General features: G+C 41.4%; 1 protein-coding gene across 4 annotated transcripts in view; it reads left to right on the plus strand.

The window, feature by feature from the left end:
- Positions 1 to 14,771, plus strand: part of zfhx3b (zinc finger homeobox 3b) — a 483,313-nt gene that overhangs the window by 81,371 nt on the left and 387,171 nt on the right. The window contains exon 2 of one of the 4 annotated variants that reach the window (XM_068049197.1): positions 11,718 to 11,779. The exons of 2 other annotated variants lie outside the window; for them this stretch is intronic. The gene's annotated coding sequence lies outside the window, so the exon portion shown is untranslated. Of the gene's footprint in view, positions 1 to 11,717; positions 11,780 to 14,305; positions 14,378 to 14,771 lie in introns of those variants that run through there. One more of the 4 variants, XM_068049198.1, reaches the window with a different exon arrangement.

The raw sequence follows: 14,771 nt of genomic DNA on the forward strand, positions 1-14,771 counted from the left end.
ATTGCTAAGCAAGTGCCGCTTGATAGCACTGTTGATGACACCTTCCATCACTTTACTGATGATTGAGAGTAGGCTGATGGGGCGGTAATTGGTCGGGTTGGACTTGTCCTGCTTTTTGTGTACAAGACATACCTGGGCAATTTTCCACATTGCAGAGTAGATGCCAGTGTTGTAGCTGTACTAGGCTAGGCTTGGTTAGGGGCGAGGCAAGTTCTGGAGCACAGATCTTCAGTACTATTGCCGGAATATTGTCAGAGCCCATAGCTTTTGCAGTATCCAGTGCCTTCAGTTGTTTCTTGATATCACGCAGAGTGAATCGTATTGGCTGAAGTCTGGCATCTGTGATGCAGGGGATTTCAGGAGGAGGCCGAGATGGATCATCAACTCGGCACTTCTGGCTGAAGATTGCTGCAAATGTTTCAGCCTTATCTTTCGCACTGATGTGCTGGGCTACCCAACATTGAGGTTGGGGATATTTGTGCAGCTACCTCCTCCAGTTAGTTGTTTAATTGTCCACCGTCATTCATGGCTGGATGTGGCAGCACTGCAGAGCTTAGATCTGATCCGTTGGTTATGGGATCGTTTAGCTTTGTCTATCGCATGCTGCTTACGCAGTTCGGCACGCAGATAGTCCTGTGTTGTAACTTCACCAGGTTGACACCTCATTTTGAGATATACCTGGTGCTGCTCCTGGCATGCCCTCCTGCACTCTTCATTGAACCAGGGTTGGTCTCCTGGCTTGATGGTAATGGTAGAGTGGGGGATATGCCGGGCCATGAGGTTACAGATTGTGGTTGAGTACAATTCTGCTGCTGCTGATGGCCCACAGCACCTCATGAATGCCCAGTTTTGCATTGCTCGATCTGTTCGAAATCTATCCCATTTAGCACGGTGATAGTGCCACACAACACGATGGACGGTATCCTCAATGTGAAGGCTGGACTTTGTCTCCACAAGGACTGTGCGGTGGTCACTCCTACCAATACAGTCATGGACAGAAGCATCTGCAGCAGGCAGATTGGTGAGGACGAGGTCAAGTATGTTTTTCCCTCATATTGGTTCCCCCATCACCTGTCGCAGACCAGTCAAGCAGATATTTTATTTTTTATTTATTTAGAGATACAGCACTGAAACAGGCCCTTCGGCCCACCGAGTCTGTGCCGACCAACAACCACCCATTTATACTAACCCTACAGTAATCCCATATTCCCTACCACCTACCTACACTAGGGACAATTTACAATGGCCAATTTAGCTATCACCTGCAAGTCTTTGGCTGTGGGAGGAAACTGGAGCACCCGGCGAAAACCCACGCGATCACGGGGAGAATTTGCAAACTCCGCACAGGCAGTACCCAGAATTGAACCCGGGTCCCTGGAGCTGTGAGGCTGCAGTGCTAACCACTGCGCCACTGACTCGGCCAGCTCGGTCAGTAGTGGCGCTACCGAGCCAATCTTGGTGATGGACATTGAAGTCCCCCACCCAAAGTACATTTTGTGCCCTTGCCACCCTCAGTGCTTCCTCTGATTGGTGTTCAACATGGAGGAGTACTGAGTCATCAGCTGAGGGAGGGCGGTAGGTGGTAATCAGTAGGAGGTTACCTTGCCCATGTTTGACCTGATGCCATGAGACTTCATGGGGTCCGCAGTCGATGTTGAGGACTCCCAGGGCAACTCCCTTCCTACTGTATACCACTGTGCCACCACCTCTGGTGGGTCTGTCCTGCCGGTGGGACAGGACATACCCAGGGATGGTGATGGCAGTGTCTGGGACATTGTCTGTAAGGTATGATTCCGTGAGTATGACTATGTCAGGCTGTTGCTTGCCTAGTCTGTGGGACAGCTCTCCCAACTCTGACACAAGCCCCCAGATGTTAGTAAGGAGGACTTTGCAGGGTCGACAGGGCTGGGTTTGCCGTTGTCGTTTCCGGTGCCTAGGTCAATGCCGGGTGGTCCGTCCGGTTTCATTCCTTTTTATTGACTTCGTAGCGTTAGATACAACTGAGTGGCTTGCTAGGCCATTTCAGAGGGCATGTAAGAGTTAACCACATTGTAATAGCCCCTGATGTGCGTTTTCTTGTACTCCTGGAAAAAAAAAGATTATTCTCACAATGTGAGCATCACTGGCAAGGCCAGTATTTATACCCATCTGTAGTTGTCCTGAGAAGATGGTGATGCAAATTAGTGGATTGATGGAAGGCTCGTCATCCAGGTCTACAATGACAGAAAGTGACCAATGTTCTAATTATGTTCTTCATTCGTCTTCCAACCAAGCTTATATTTTAAAACAGTAACTGAGTAAAATACAAGCTTGGTTGGAAGGTGCGAGATGTTGTTGCATGAAATACAAAATTGTGACAGTGAGCAAGAGGGAGAGAAACACATAAGACCTGAATGGCACTAGTCCATAGCTTTGACATTAACTTTACTTATTCCTTCAGAAGTTTTTATAAGCAAGGCTATCCAGAGTATTCTGCTCCCAAGGAAGTCTAGCGCTTGTAATTTCCTGTTCCCTATTCCAGTTCACATCTGTTCTGTTCTATTTTGTGCTTTCTTGGACTGTGAGCAGGTAAGTAGCCTTGACATATAGTAGAGCTAACGTTTCAGGTCAATGACCCTTCTTCAGAACAGTTCTGACCTGAAACGTTAACTCTGCTTCTCTCTCCACAGATGCTGCCAGACCTGCTGAGTATTTCCAGCATTTCTTGTTTTTATTTCAGATTTCCAGCATCCGCAGTATTTTGCTTTTATATTATTGACATATAGTAGTTTGGAGAGGTGTATCTGCAAAGATACATGCAAATCTGGAGGCCTTCCTGAGTGTCATTAAATGACCATTCATCCAGGATGTTATGAAGGTGTGTGTGGCCTATGACTTCCACTTATAATTTGTAGCTGTCACATGTGTCTTTTGGGTATGCATGCTCAACCATGAAAGATTGAATTATAAATGTGCTAGGTTGCCTGATGATACTTTGTGCACTGTATATATGAACCATGTACCTGGTAAATGAGACTGCTGGGTAGCCATACCTTGCTAGTTTCTTTAACTTGTAGCATTTCCTTCCATTTCAGGTCCTAGTTCATGTGGACATTGCATATGGCATTGATTGTGGCTGCCACCTTCTGACCTGCTGTCCTATGGGGAAGGTATCCTGAAGTGGCAAATAGGCCACCACTGCTCTTGCTCTCCTCATGCAGCAGTTGATGTTAGAATAGGATAAATGCTCAAAATAACAAAAAAAATAGTTTGCAGTCTATATACAAAACATTTTATAATTAACTTTTATATATGTGTCGTTTTTATTTTCTTATAATATTATGAGCCACAGGAGCTAAGCGGTCCTACTGATTTCTTTGAAGTTCGAGATTAATTTTCTGGTTTCAACAGTCCAAGATAACTTGATACCTCCAAAATGTTGGTATGCTGTCATAGTTTTGAAGAACTATCTTCTAAGTTCAAAAGGAGCTAAAGTCATAACATAACTGAAGAAATCATACAGTTTGTGTTTGAATTGTATGGCTTGGTTCAGCGCTCGGTGGCTGCTCAAAAACCGAACCACCACAACATTGTGTGTAATTAGGCTGGGGACGTGATTCTGAATGTAGCTAGTTTTTAACTTGTGTTATGTGACCGACTTAAAATAGTCACTACCAAGTTAAAAGTAGATAAAAATGCTTAACTTTTTTCACAGTCCAATCATGTAACATCTTTCATTGCAGGGCCAGGACGACTCTAATGGATTAGGTGAGCAGTTTTTGCTATGATGACATGGTTATCATCTCTCCAGATTTTTTTCTTCCCAACTTTGTTTTTTTTGGGGGGCTAAAAGGAGGAAAGTCTTCAGTGTGTGAAAGGATGAAGTGGAGTGATTACACTAACAAGTCTTGACTTTTTAGCTTTATTCTAACAATTTTCTCCTGCTGAAGACATTTGCCTTCTATGCCAGGGTATAGTTCCATGGGGACTGCCTTCCATTATTCTGCTGAAGTGGACATTAGTCATGTGTGAACCTTGGCACTGAGCATCAGCAGGTTATTTGACCATGAAGGGCATCACAACTGAGCCTCATCCTGGCTTTCCCTGATATCTACAGATAACCACTTCAGCAAGAATAAGGAATGGGACTCCTGCTGAAATTTATTTTTCTTGCTCCTTAATGTGTGGCAATGTGGAATCCTAATGTCCAACTGCAAGAAATCATAGGAGGTTAACATGCAGGTACAGCAAGCAGTTAGGAAAGCAAATTTTATGTTAACCTTTATTACAAAAGTACTAGAGTATAATAATAAAGAAGTCTTACTCTAATTATACAGGGCTTTGGTGACACCATACCTGGAGTACTGTGTACAGTTTTCATCCTCTTGTCTAAGGAAGGACATACTTGCCTTAGTTGGAGTGCACCATAGGTTTGCAAGACTGATTCCCTGGGTTGAGGGGATTGTCCTATGAGAAAAGATTGAGTAGACAAGGGCTATATTCTCCAGAATAAAAACAGTAAATGCTGAAAATACTCAGCAGGTCAGGCAGCATCTGCAGAGTGAGAAACCGAGTTAATGCTTCAAATCAATAACCTAATAACCTGAAACGTTAACTCTGTTTCTCTCTCCATAGATGCTGCCTGTCCTGCTGAGTATTTCCAGCATTTTCTGCTTTTATTTCAGATTTCCAACATCCACAGTATTTTGCCCTTGTATTACTATATTCTCTAGAGTTTACAAGAATGAGAGGTGATCACATTGAACCATATAAAATCCTTAAAGGACTTGAAAATGAGGATGTTTGCCCTGGCTGGGGACTCTAGAACTAGTGAGCTCACAGTCTCAAGATAAGGGGTTGGCCAGTTAGGATTGAGATGAAGAGAAATTTCTTCAGAGTTGTGAATCTTTGGAATTATGTATCCCAGAGAACTGTGGATACTCAGTTGATGATTATATTGAAGATAGAGATCAATAGATTTTGGGATACTAAGGGAATCGAGGTAATTTGGGATAGTACGGAAAGATGGAATTGAGGGAGAAGATCGAAGGGCTGTATGGCTACTGCTCCTCCTATTTCATATGTTATTGTATAACTCTGGCTGAAGCCAGCCACCTCAGCATAGTCCAGGTGAGCAAACCTCAGACCTTTGTGGTCTGTGGGGCTCTGCTCCTTACTAAATTAACTCAGTAAGTCATTGGCAGAGTGGAGTTTTTTTTCTCTGAAAGGTAGAAGCAGTTTTCCACATAGTTAGAACTATTGCTTAGTTCTTAGGTGTCACTGAGAGAATCAACACACACACAAAGTGCTGATTTGTTGGAAGCTGCTAATTAAAAGTAATAATAGTCACACTGAAGCAAACAGGTGTTGCCTCTAGGACCACAAGACATATTATAGTCTCCCTGGATACAGATATATACAGAGCAAAAGCTTGAATGTTGGGTTGCTGATTTTATCAGTCTGGAGTACAAAACTTCTTGATTTACATATAGCAAGTTGATGAAGTAAAAGTAGCTGAGTATTTTTTTGTCAGCATTTTCTTAGACCATGAGTTAAAACCCTTCAAGGTCCCAATGGTAATCCTCGCATTATTTGGCCAGTGCAATTTTGAGCTGCAATTACTGGCCTGCAGCTAATTAGACTCCTTATTGCCCTATCTCAGTTTACATGGGAACGTTTCACCATGTCAGCAAAGGTCAAGATAGATTCCCTTCCTAAGTAACCTCTTGTGATGGCAAGTCATGTTCAGCTGCCAAGGCAAGGGTGGCTGATGGGAAGGCTTCAGACCACAAAGATGATTGAAAGATACTTTAAAAGAAATCAGCCAGTATGCTTATGAACTCAGTAACATAACATCATTTCTGGAGTTAGGCAGCTGTTTTTGTAAAGCTGCTTTCAATACAACCTTTAATAAACTCTGTAGCATTATGAGGTTGCGAGACTTGGTAATTGCATAGGAGCAGTTGTGATGCCCTCAGGCAGCAGTGGAAAGCGCTAAGTGCTGAGATTGTACTTTTCGAGTCTTCTGAGAAAGTTAATTAGACCAGCTTTAGTTATATATATATATATATATATATATATATATATATATATATATATATATATATTCACCTTTTTGATTTATATGCTGGCTGCTATTTGTTTCTCATTGTTTGAGTGCATTGTATTTTTTGTCTGTTCTACAGAACACATGCTCTTCTTTAAACTGAGAGAAAAATCTCCTCAAGATTGTGGTACATTATAAATCCCCTGTAAAATGGCTCAACTAGTGCAGCTCGACAGACAGCATAGGAATGGAGGGCCTGTCTCCCAACCAAGGTAGATGTAGATCATAGAGCTGTGCTATTGATGCTTGCCTGCCTCTGTTTTGGAGCAGCTAAGTACAGAGTGCTGACGGCATTAGATTTTGAGGGTGGGAAGGAGGGGGAGGAGAAGCAGTACATAAGTAGCCCACTGCAAGTATCCTCAAAGTTGACCAGTTGTGCAATGGACACCAGTAGACGAATAAAAGGTACCAATGGTTTAGAATGTTTGGATAGGAGACCCCCTAATTAGGTCAATTGAAGCTGAAAGAGACAATTGGAAATTAAAAATGAAGCTCTTTTAAAATAAAGAAAAAGTCTAATGTGACAAAAGTGGAACAAAATTAATGCTGGTTAGAGGGGAAAGCATTGTGATCTTAATGCACAATTTTACAGAGCGAATGCTTGTAATTATGATTAGGTGAAAAGAAAAATCACAGATGAATCATTCCAGGCTCCTCTTGTGTGCCTCCCAGTAGTGGGTGTATTGGTGGAGACCTTGAGAACTGATCATCAGTTCGCAGCTCAAAGACAGGTGTTTAGCATTGGAAGGGACATTGTGGAAAGTCAGAGACAGAAAGAGAAAAAAGGTAAAACAGGAATTCTAGCCAAGGGAATTGGATAAGTGGGCTGCAAGTCAGCAAGCAAAATGAAAAGTGCATGTGCGGCCTTGATTTTACTTGCAGTTTTACCACTGAGGATGGTTGGTTGTAATCCTCTTTACTCCAAGTATTCGTCTAGTGTGCTGCTGAGGCTATCTGTTTCAATGATCGAAGTTGGTGAGTCTTGGCAATTGATATGAAATAAAGATTTACACATGAAGTTTCTGCCCAGTTGTGGGTCAGGAAGCTTTGCTAAGGCACAAGAGCATAGTTTTGAAATAGATATTCAATGGATAGGCAGAAGTTTATGGCATCTTGTGGACCACCTCAGTTTTTAAGATTTTATCTTCTCCCTGCTTGGCACTTTGGAGGCAGTTTTTGTGTGGGAGCAGCAAATGGCTAGGGTGAGCACAGCAGCTGGCAGTGGAATCAGGATGGGACTTGTACAATATTCCTCCCTTCTCCCCTGGATTACCCCTCATAAATATGTGGGCTGCCAGTGTGAAGCGCACACTCCACAGGTAGCTCACCTGTTTGGGGGTGGGAAATCAGACAATGCGGCTGGTTCTCTGGGGCTGTTGGCAGCAACTTGAAGGGGAGATGCATTTTTTGTGTGGCACAGAGTGAAGCAAGACTTTGGAGCAGCCTGCAACATGAGTTCAGAAGCAACCAGTACAAATATTTTGAAATCCTTTAGGACTAAAATATCCACATCTGCTGATAGAAAATGGCTGCAAAGTGCTTTATCTGAGCACTGCAGAGAATTTCTTTAAAGATCTCTCCAAATGACCACGACTGACTTCATGTTGGTGGATGTGGGAACTGGCAGTAGTCAGGCAGTGCAAACAGGAAATGGTGTTGCGGGTCTAAATGGCATCACCTGATCACTTTTTGCATTATGTTGATGAGACTCCCTACAGATTCAGGTTAGAGCTCTGGCCAACAGGATTCAAGTCCACCCAAAAATCAGATTGTACCTAAAAGCAGTGGTAAATTGGACAGGCACGCAACTGCTCTATTTTTGGGTTGCTACCTCCCTTTTTCAGTGCACATCAAGAGATGGGTAATGAGGTGAAAAACATCCCCATTATTTGTAGGTCCCAAATTTCTCCCTTTTCCCATGTACTTTCTATCTGATGGTTACGTTTCTTAATCAGCCCATTCCGTTATCACAGTTCACATGTAATCTCCCAATACTCATCTACTTTGTTATCTTCTTGTCACACCCGTTACCTGACAGTATTCACAGCTCCCTTTAAATGGCTGATGTAATCGAAACCCCACTAACCTGCAGTAATAGTTACTGAAGAAAGTGACTGGCTTATTGAATTGTGGCTCATTACATAATGATTCCTTGTAAAGGTTTCTCTGCTGAAAGCATCACCACTATGAAGATTCATGGTTTGATCGCAGTTCTGTGCTGTGATTGCTGATCTCATGTCGGGCCACTACAATTGGTCTCAATGTTACTGAACTAAGGACAGATAAAAAAATTGGCTAGGATTCCCACCCGAATCAGGTGATTCCCCCCCCTCCCCCCTTGCTGAAATCTGCACGTGTAGATGTTGGGTGAAGACAGATTTGGGCTGGGCTATGATCTCCATCAGGCTCACTGATGAAGCATATCACTTGAGTGTGATGCGGGGTTTGGGAAAGTTGCTGGGGACTGTGAAATTATACTATAGCATTGAGAGTTCAGGAGGTGAAGAGTTTGGAGGCGCTGGGTAGAAATTGAGAGGAATAATGCTTTAAATTAGAACCCACGTTATTCTCACTTTTCTCTTTGTGCCAATAATTAGGCTGGCTAATTGTGACTAAAATCTGCTTTAATCTGTGCATAACTTGTTTGCAGTGCTTCAACATCTCTCTGAGCTTTATTCCCATGAACTTGCATTGGCAACATTGATTATTTTATTGCAAGGACCTTTTCATAGTAATGGGAGAACTGTGGAGACCTCACAGGGATAGTTTTGGCTCATTCTGGGATCCTGTTTCTGGAGAGTGATGGCCATGTACCACAGTTTCACTATTAATCCTTAGCATTGGATGTTTGTATTTGGGTTCTACTGTGTAACGTGGAGACTCGGGGTTGAGTTTTACCTTTTGCAGGTTGGAACAAGGTGGTATTACGATTTCTTTTTTAAATGTAATGTGGCACTTCTCTGCTGCTGCCATGTTGGCATGGACCTTGAAATGAATAACCCAGGTGCCACCAAAAGCATGCGGGCACCTCAACAGCCCATGTGATGTTGATAGCACCCTGGTGTAATTATGATGTATGGATGGGCGTATTTAAGGATAAAAGTTTCTGGCCCCACAAAAATCAACTCTTCCCTTGAGCACCACTCCACTTCCCATCCCCGTAATCACCTTTTACTTACTGCATCTCGCTTGGTTCCACAGAAGAGACTCTGAATTTCCTGCTCCCTTCAATTGTTGAATTACCTATCAGCACTCACTTAGCACCAAGAGCTTGCTGTTTATTTTTAAGTCAGGCCCGAGTATGAAAATGTTTAGGGACTCCAACCACTTCCATAGAGTGGATAGCAGTCTTGCCTGAAATTTTGCTCCACAGTGTGCAGGGACAAAGGACCAACTCCTCAGGTTTTATTTCACTGGAACCACTACTTAACCTGTGAGCTTTATCGAATTATAATTCTAAAAGTCCGCAAACCTCAGCTTTCTTACTGACGGGAGTGCAGCCAGTGGAGGTAGAATCTTGTTTCTGCATCCGGCTGCACTTCTAAAGTGCAGGGCAGCAGCTGGTTGTTTTTTTTTTGCAGTGTGGGTGCCATTGGCTCCCGGAATGCAAGTCTTGGGGCAGCAACCCAAAGTAAGCTTGCTGGATTTGTTGAGGCAGGGTGATCAGTTTTTTTTCTTGGTCTTCAACAAATTCAGCAGGTTCACTTTGGGGTTGCTATCAGTTGGGCAAGACTTACACATCAGGAGCCAGTCGCATATGTATAATGGAAATCAATATAAAAGGAAATAATTTTGCTCATCATCATGGTTGAACCATATGTATAGAGTAGTAAAGAGAGAGAAAAATCCTTGAAATGAATATGCAGCAGGTAAAACCACCCAGATTAAAAGGTTCCTATTATTGGGCACTCTCTAAACAAAGCAGGGGGCCATCACATTTGATATCCCAGCATTTCCTGCTATGTTATGGTTTATAAATAGCGAAAGCCTTAAGGCTGTATGTATTCTCAGAAGTTTTCTGCAGTTGTGAGAGAGACGAACCCCTATTATGCAATTTGAAGAACTCACAGGACTGAGAAGATCTTCTCCCATTCTCCTACCCTTTCACTTTACCTACAGTCAGAGCAACTCGTGTAAATGTTGAGTGTAACTGAATAAGATTTACTTTTTTTTAAATGATGAAATAAGGCAATAAGTGAAGTGATCTTTGGGTTTATTATTGATATAAAGAAGCAATTTGCAAAGTTCTTTTATACTGTCAGGGGATATTGCACAAAATTAGTTTGCTTAATTGGTTTAAAAAAATTTTGCTTTTACAGCTTCTGAAGTTTTATTTTTATTTAAAACAACCTCCAAACTGAATTGACTCTTTGTTATTCCAGGGCTACATTTAGCTTAAGAAAAAATATATCTATTAACTAAAAATAGCTAGGTATTTAAGAACAGCTGCTTGGGTGCTGAAGTCAGGAGTTTTAACTGCAGTGGATTTTTACTGCGGTTTATAATTAGACCTATATTTTGTTCTCCTATTGGAAACAATAGAAGAGCCAGAGGGCAGGAAAACTACATCTTTCCCTGTGTTTATTGCCCTTGTCAGCTCCCAATATTTTAGATGAAAGAGTAACTCCACAGGTCCTTACACAGTCAATTGATGTTACAAGAAAAAATGATTAGTATACATCTTGGAAAAAATAGATTGAAATAAATATTCGAATTCTTGTTGAATTGGAAGTATGAACAGGATTTGTTCTTTTAAAAAAAATATTTACTGCCCGTTGGCTCATCAGCTGCAAGACTGGATTGTTGGACTCCTGATACTAGCTGAATACCACAAGAGTTGGCTGGCAAGGCAAGGATTCCCATGGTTGAGTGATCCTCCTGGTAGGTCAGTCAGGAAAGAGCATTACTGTTGTCCACGGAGACATTTGGTGGCTTAGATTGTCCAAGGATGGCTGTGTACGTGTGAGGAGTTGATGGGAATTGGCTGAGGGGGTTATTATTGCCCTGTTTGAGTCTTATGCTGTCCCAGAGCCTTTACTTGTTCTCTACCCACCGTACAAGGCAACCCTTTCATTATCAAATTTGTTGCCATTATTATTTTCTGCTAAATGCGTGCTAAGCTGTAAACCTTTAATCATGTTTGTGGGTAAGCTAAATGACTGTGTGTTTGTCGGCGTACACACAAACTGTTGTATTTGTGTGTCTTTGTGGGTTTGTCTGTACATAATTGTGCTTCGTGCTCAGCTTTTCAATAACTCCTCCAGGAGTTGGACTCATGAATTAATGGCAACATCTGCAAGACACATTGCGGGAAGTCTGAAGAGAAGAGATAGAAGGGAAAAATCTTCGGGTCAGGCCTGGTATGCTGCGGTTTAGTAAAATGCTGTACTTCATGTGTACTGAATTTTCTCGAGTGATGCTTCACTCAATTCCTGACTTGCCAGCCACAACACTGATGATTTATATTTTGCAGGTGTTGCAACAAATTTCTAAAACTCATCCACTGCCAATTTAGGAGGAAGGTACTTATCTTCTGCCAGATGAGCAGACACGAGGCATTAGTTTATATAAGAATATCTTTTTACAACTGAACTCTTAAATTTACTTAATGACAGTTTTTAACTTTTTTTAGATATAGAATGCATGCCAGTTGATGGCTGTAATCGACGTGGAATGTGAAGATCGGCTCATAAGGTGAATACAAAGCATGAAGGATTATTGTAAAACTGATCTTTAAAGGGCTCAATTTACTTACCAAAGTTGCTGCAAAAGGAATATTTTTGCTATTGGTTAATAATTTTGAGGCTATTTCTGTAGCTGCTGTAGACATATTAAGTTGTTTATTAGTAGATGCTCGATTAGAAATTCAGAACAAATTTTACATATGAGTGCTTAATGTGTATGCATTGCTTTTTGTGTATGCAGTTTTTATGCAGGTGTTAATCCATTTATGTTAATACCTGCATAAATACAGCACATACCGGAATGTGGTATGAGCAGATTATTAAGTGCTGTTGTGTAAAATTTGCTGATAGGAATTTTTACTCTATCCTGTTGCAATTGTGTTACACAAGATCTTACCTGATAAAAATATCCCAGACTTCAACATTTCTCAGTCCATTCCTTTTGTTATTGGTCTCAGTTTCCCAGTGGTTATCTGTGACTTTTGTCTCTAGATGAAAATACGCATTGATGTGGCCTTGCAGCTGAATGCTGGAAATGCACGTGAACAATACTTGACTACTAGGTGTGTTTTCCTTATTTCATCATTTCCTCTTCCTCAGTTCCTCGGAGAAGCCTTTTGCCTATATTCTGTGTCTCCTATTGACAGCTCCAGCTGAGGCAATGGAACTTAACCATGTTCATTGTCACTGTGCTGTCAGTCCCACTATATCCCACAAAGAGCTCTGACTGAGATTCAGCAGCTTACCATGTGCTTCAGTAAATAACCCAGGATCCCAATTCACATTTCTGTTACACTGACTGTAAAAATATTCCAGAACAAAATACTGCAGATGCTGGAAATCTGAAATAAAAACAGAAAATGCTGGAAATACTCACTAGTTCTGGCAGCATCTGTGGAGAGAGAAGCAGAGTTAATGTTTCAGGTCAATGACCTTTCATCAGAACTGGTGATCAGTTCTGATAAAAAGTCATAGACCTGAAATGTTAATACTGTTGCTCTCTCGACAGATGCTGCCAGACTTGCAAAAATGTTTGAAAAGCAAGCAGAAGGAAACTTTGATTTTGTTTCTTGTTTTTGTTTCAAGGTGACTACTTGCAATTTAGAAAGCTGGGCACTTGTATAAAAAGGAGTATTTTACAAGTCACAGTGATCGATTTATTTTTCTCAATGGTCACTACTGATGATTGAAGCTTGGATTTCAGTAACCCTCTCACCAAAGGGAAAGATACGTGGTAAAGAGACTCTGATATCAAGATCTAGGACTGAAAAGAATGGAAACTCTGATTTCTGTCCTGGAGAAATTTGTGGCAGAACCCAGTTACACTGAGATTTCACCCCATTTTAATCGCTTTTTAAATTACATCAAGGCATGGAGAGCATTTACTCCACCTGTGACCATTGTCAAGTGGGCATAGGAGGGGATAGGAGGGGCAGGGAGAAGGAGTTCCTTAGCTACCCTGGAAGTTCTGCACTTAAAACCCTTAAAAGGTTTCAGTGGTACTCATGCAGGTAAGAGCTGGTACAAGTCCCTTTGAGGCCAAAAGCTCGACTTTGATCTTGGAAGAAATTGACGACTTTGTCTTGAGGCAAAATGGCTTATTTTTTTCTGGAGTCAAAGGCAGCAAAAAAGTTAACATTTTTTTCTTTAGCCCTTCAGGCCTTAGGTGGAGTAGCTCTGGAACACTGTCTTACAAGAGAAGGAAGAACATACATTTATATCGCATCTTTCCCATTTTCAGAATGTTTCAAAGCATTTCACAGCAAATTAATTACTTTTGAAGTAGTCACTGCTTTTTAGATAACAACTGTGCACTACAAGGTCCTATAAACAGAAATTAGGTAATTATCAATTATTCAATTTTTGAGGTGTTGATGGAGTGGTGTGTTGACCAGGACACCAGGATAATTTGAGCAAAGGAAACTATGAAGGGCAAGTTGGCTATGGTGGATTGGGAAAATACATTAAAAGATTTGACAGTAGACAGGCAATGGCTAGTATTTCAAGAAGTATTACATGGTTTACAACAAGTCTACATTCCTCTGAGACACAAAAATCTAACAGGAAAGGTGAATCAGCTGTGGCTAACAAAAGCAGTTAGGGATTCTGGTGAAAGGTCACAGACCTGAAACGTTAACTTTGCTTCTCTCTCCTCAGATGCTGCCTGACTTACTGAGTATTTCCAGCACTTTCTGTTTTTATTTAAGTTAAGGATTGCATTAGGTCAAAAGAAGTGGCTTATAAGGTTGCCAGAAAAAGTGGTAAGCCTGAGGATTGGGAGCAATTTAGAGTCCGACAAAGGAGGACCAAGAAACTGATAAAGAAAGGGAAAAGGGAATATGAATGTAAGCTAGCTACAAACATAAAGGTGGACTGTAAAAGCTTCTTTAGGTATGTGAAAAGGAAATGATTAGCAAGGACGAATGTTAGTCCATTGCTAGCGGAGACAGGAGAGTTTGTGGTGGAGAGTGAGGAAATGGCGGAGAGACTGAACAATTACTTTGTGTCTGTTTTCACAGAGGAAGATGCAGAAAATCTCCCAGAAATACGAGGGAACCAAGCGACTTGTAAAAATGAGAAATTGAAAATAATTAATATCAATAACGAGGTATTACTCGAAAAATTAATTGGATTGAGAATTGATAAATGCCCTGGACCAGATGAGTTACATCCCAGAGTATTGAAGGAGTTGACTGTAGATATAGTGGATCCATTGCTGGTTATCTTTTAACATTTCGATAGATTCTGGAAGTGTTCCTGCAGACTGGAAAGTTGTAAATGTAACCCCACTATTTAAGAAGGGAGCAGGAGAGAAAACAGAGAGCTACAGACCTGTTAATTTGATGTCAGTTATAGGGAAAATGTTAGAATCTATTGTAAAGTATGAGATAACTGGACACTTGGAAAATAATATGATTAGGCAGAGTCAACATGGATTTGTGAAAGGGGAATATTTTTTGACAAACCTGTTGGAGTTTTTTGAGGATGTTACTTGTAGCATA

Source organism: Heterodontus francisci, chromosome 17 (assembly GCF_036365525.1).
Source record: "Heterodontus francisci isolate sHetFra1 chromosome 17, sHetFra1.hap1, whole genome shotgun sequence".
Taxonomy (NCBI): domain Eukaryota; kingdom Metazoa; phylum Chordata; class Chondrichthyes; order Heterodontiformes; family Heterodontidae; genus Heterodontus; species Heterodontus francisci.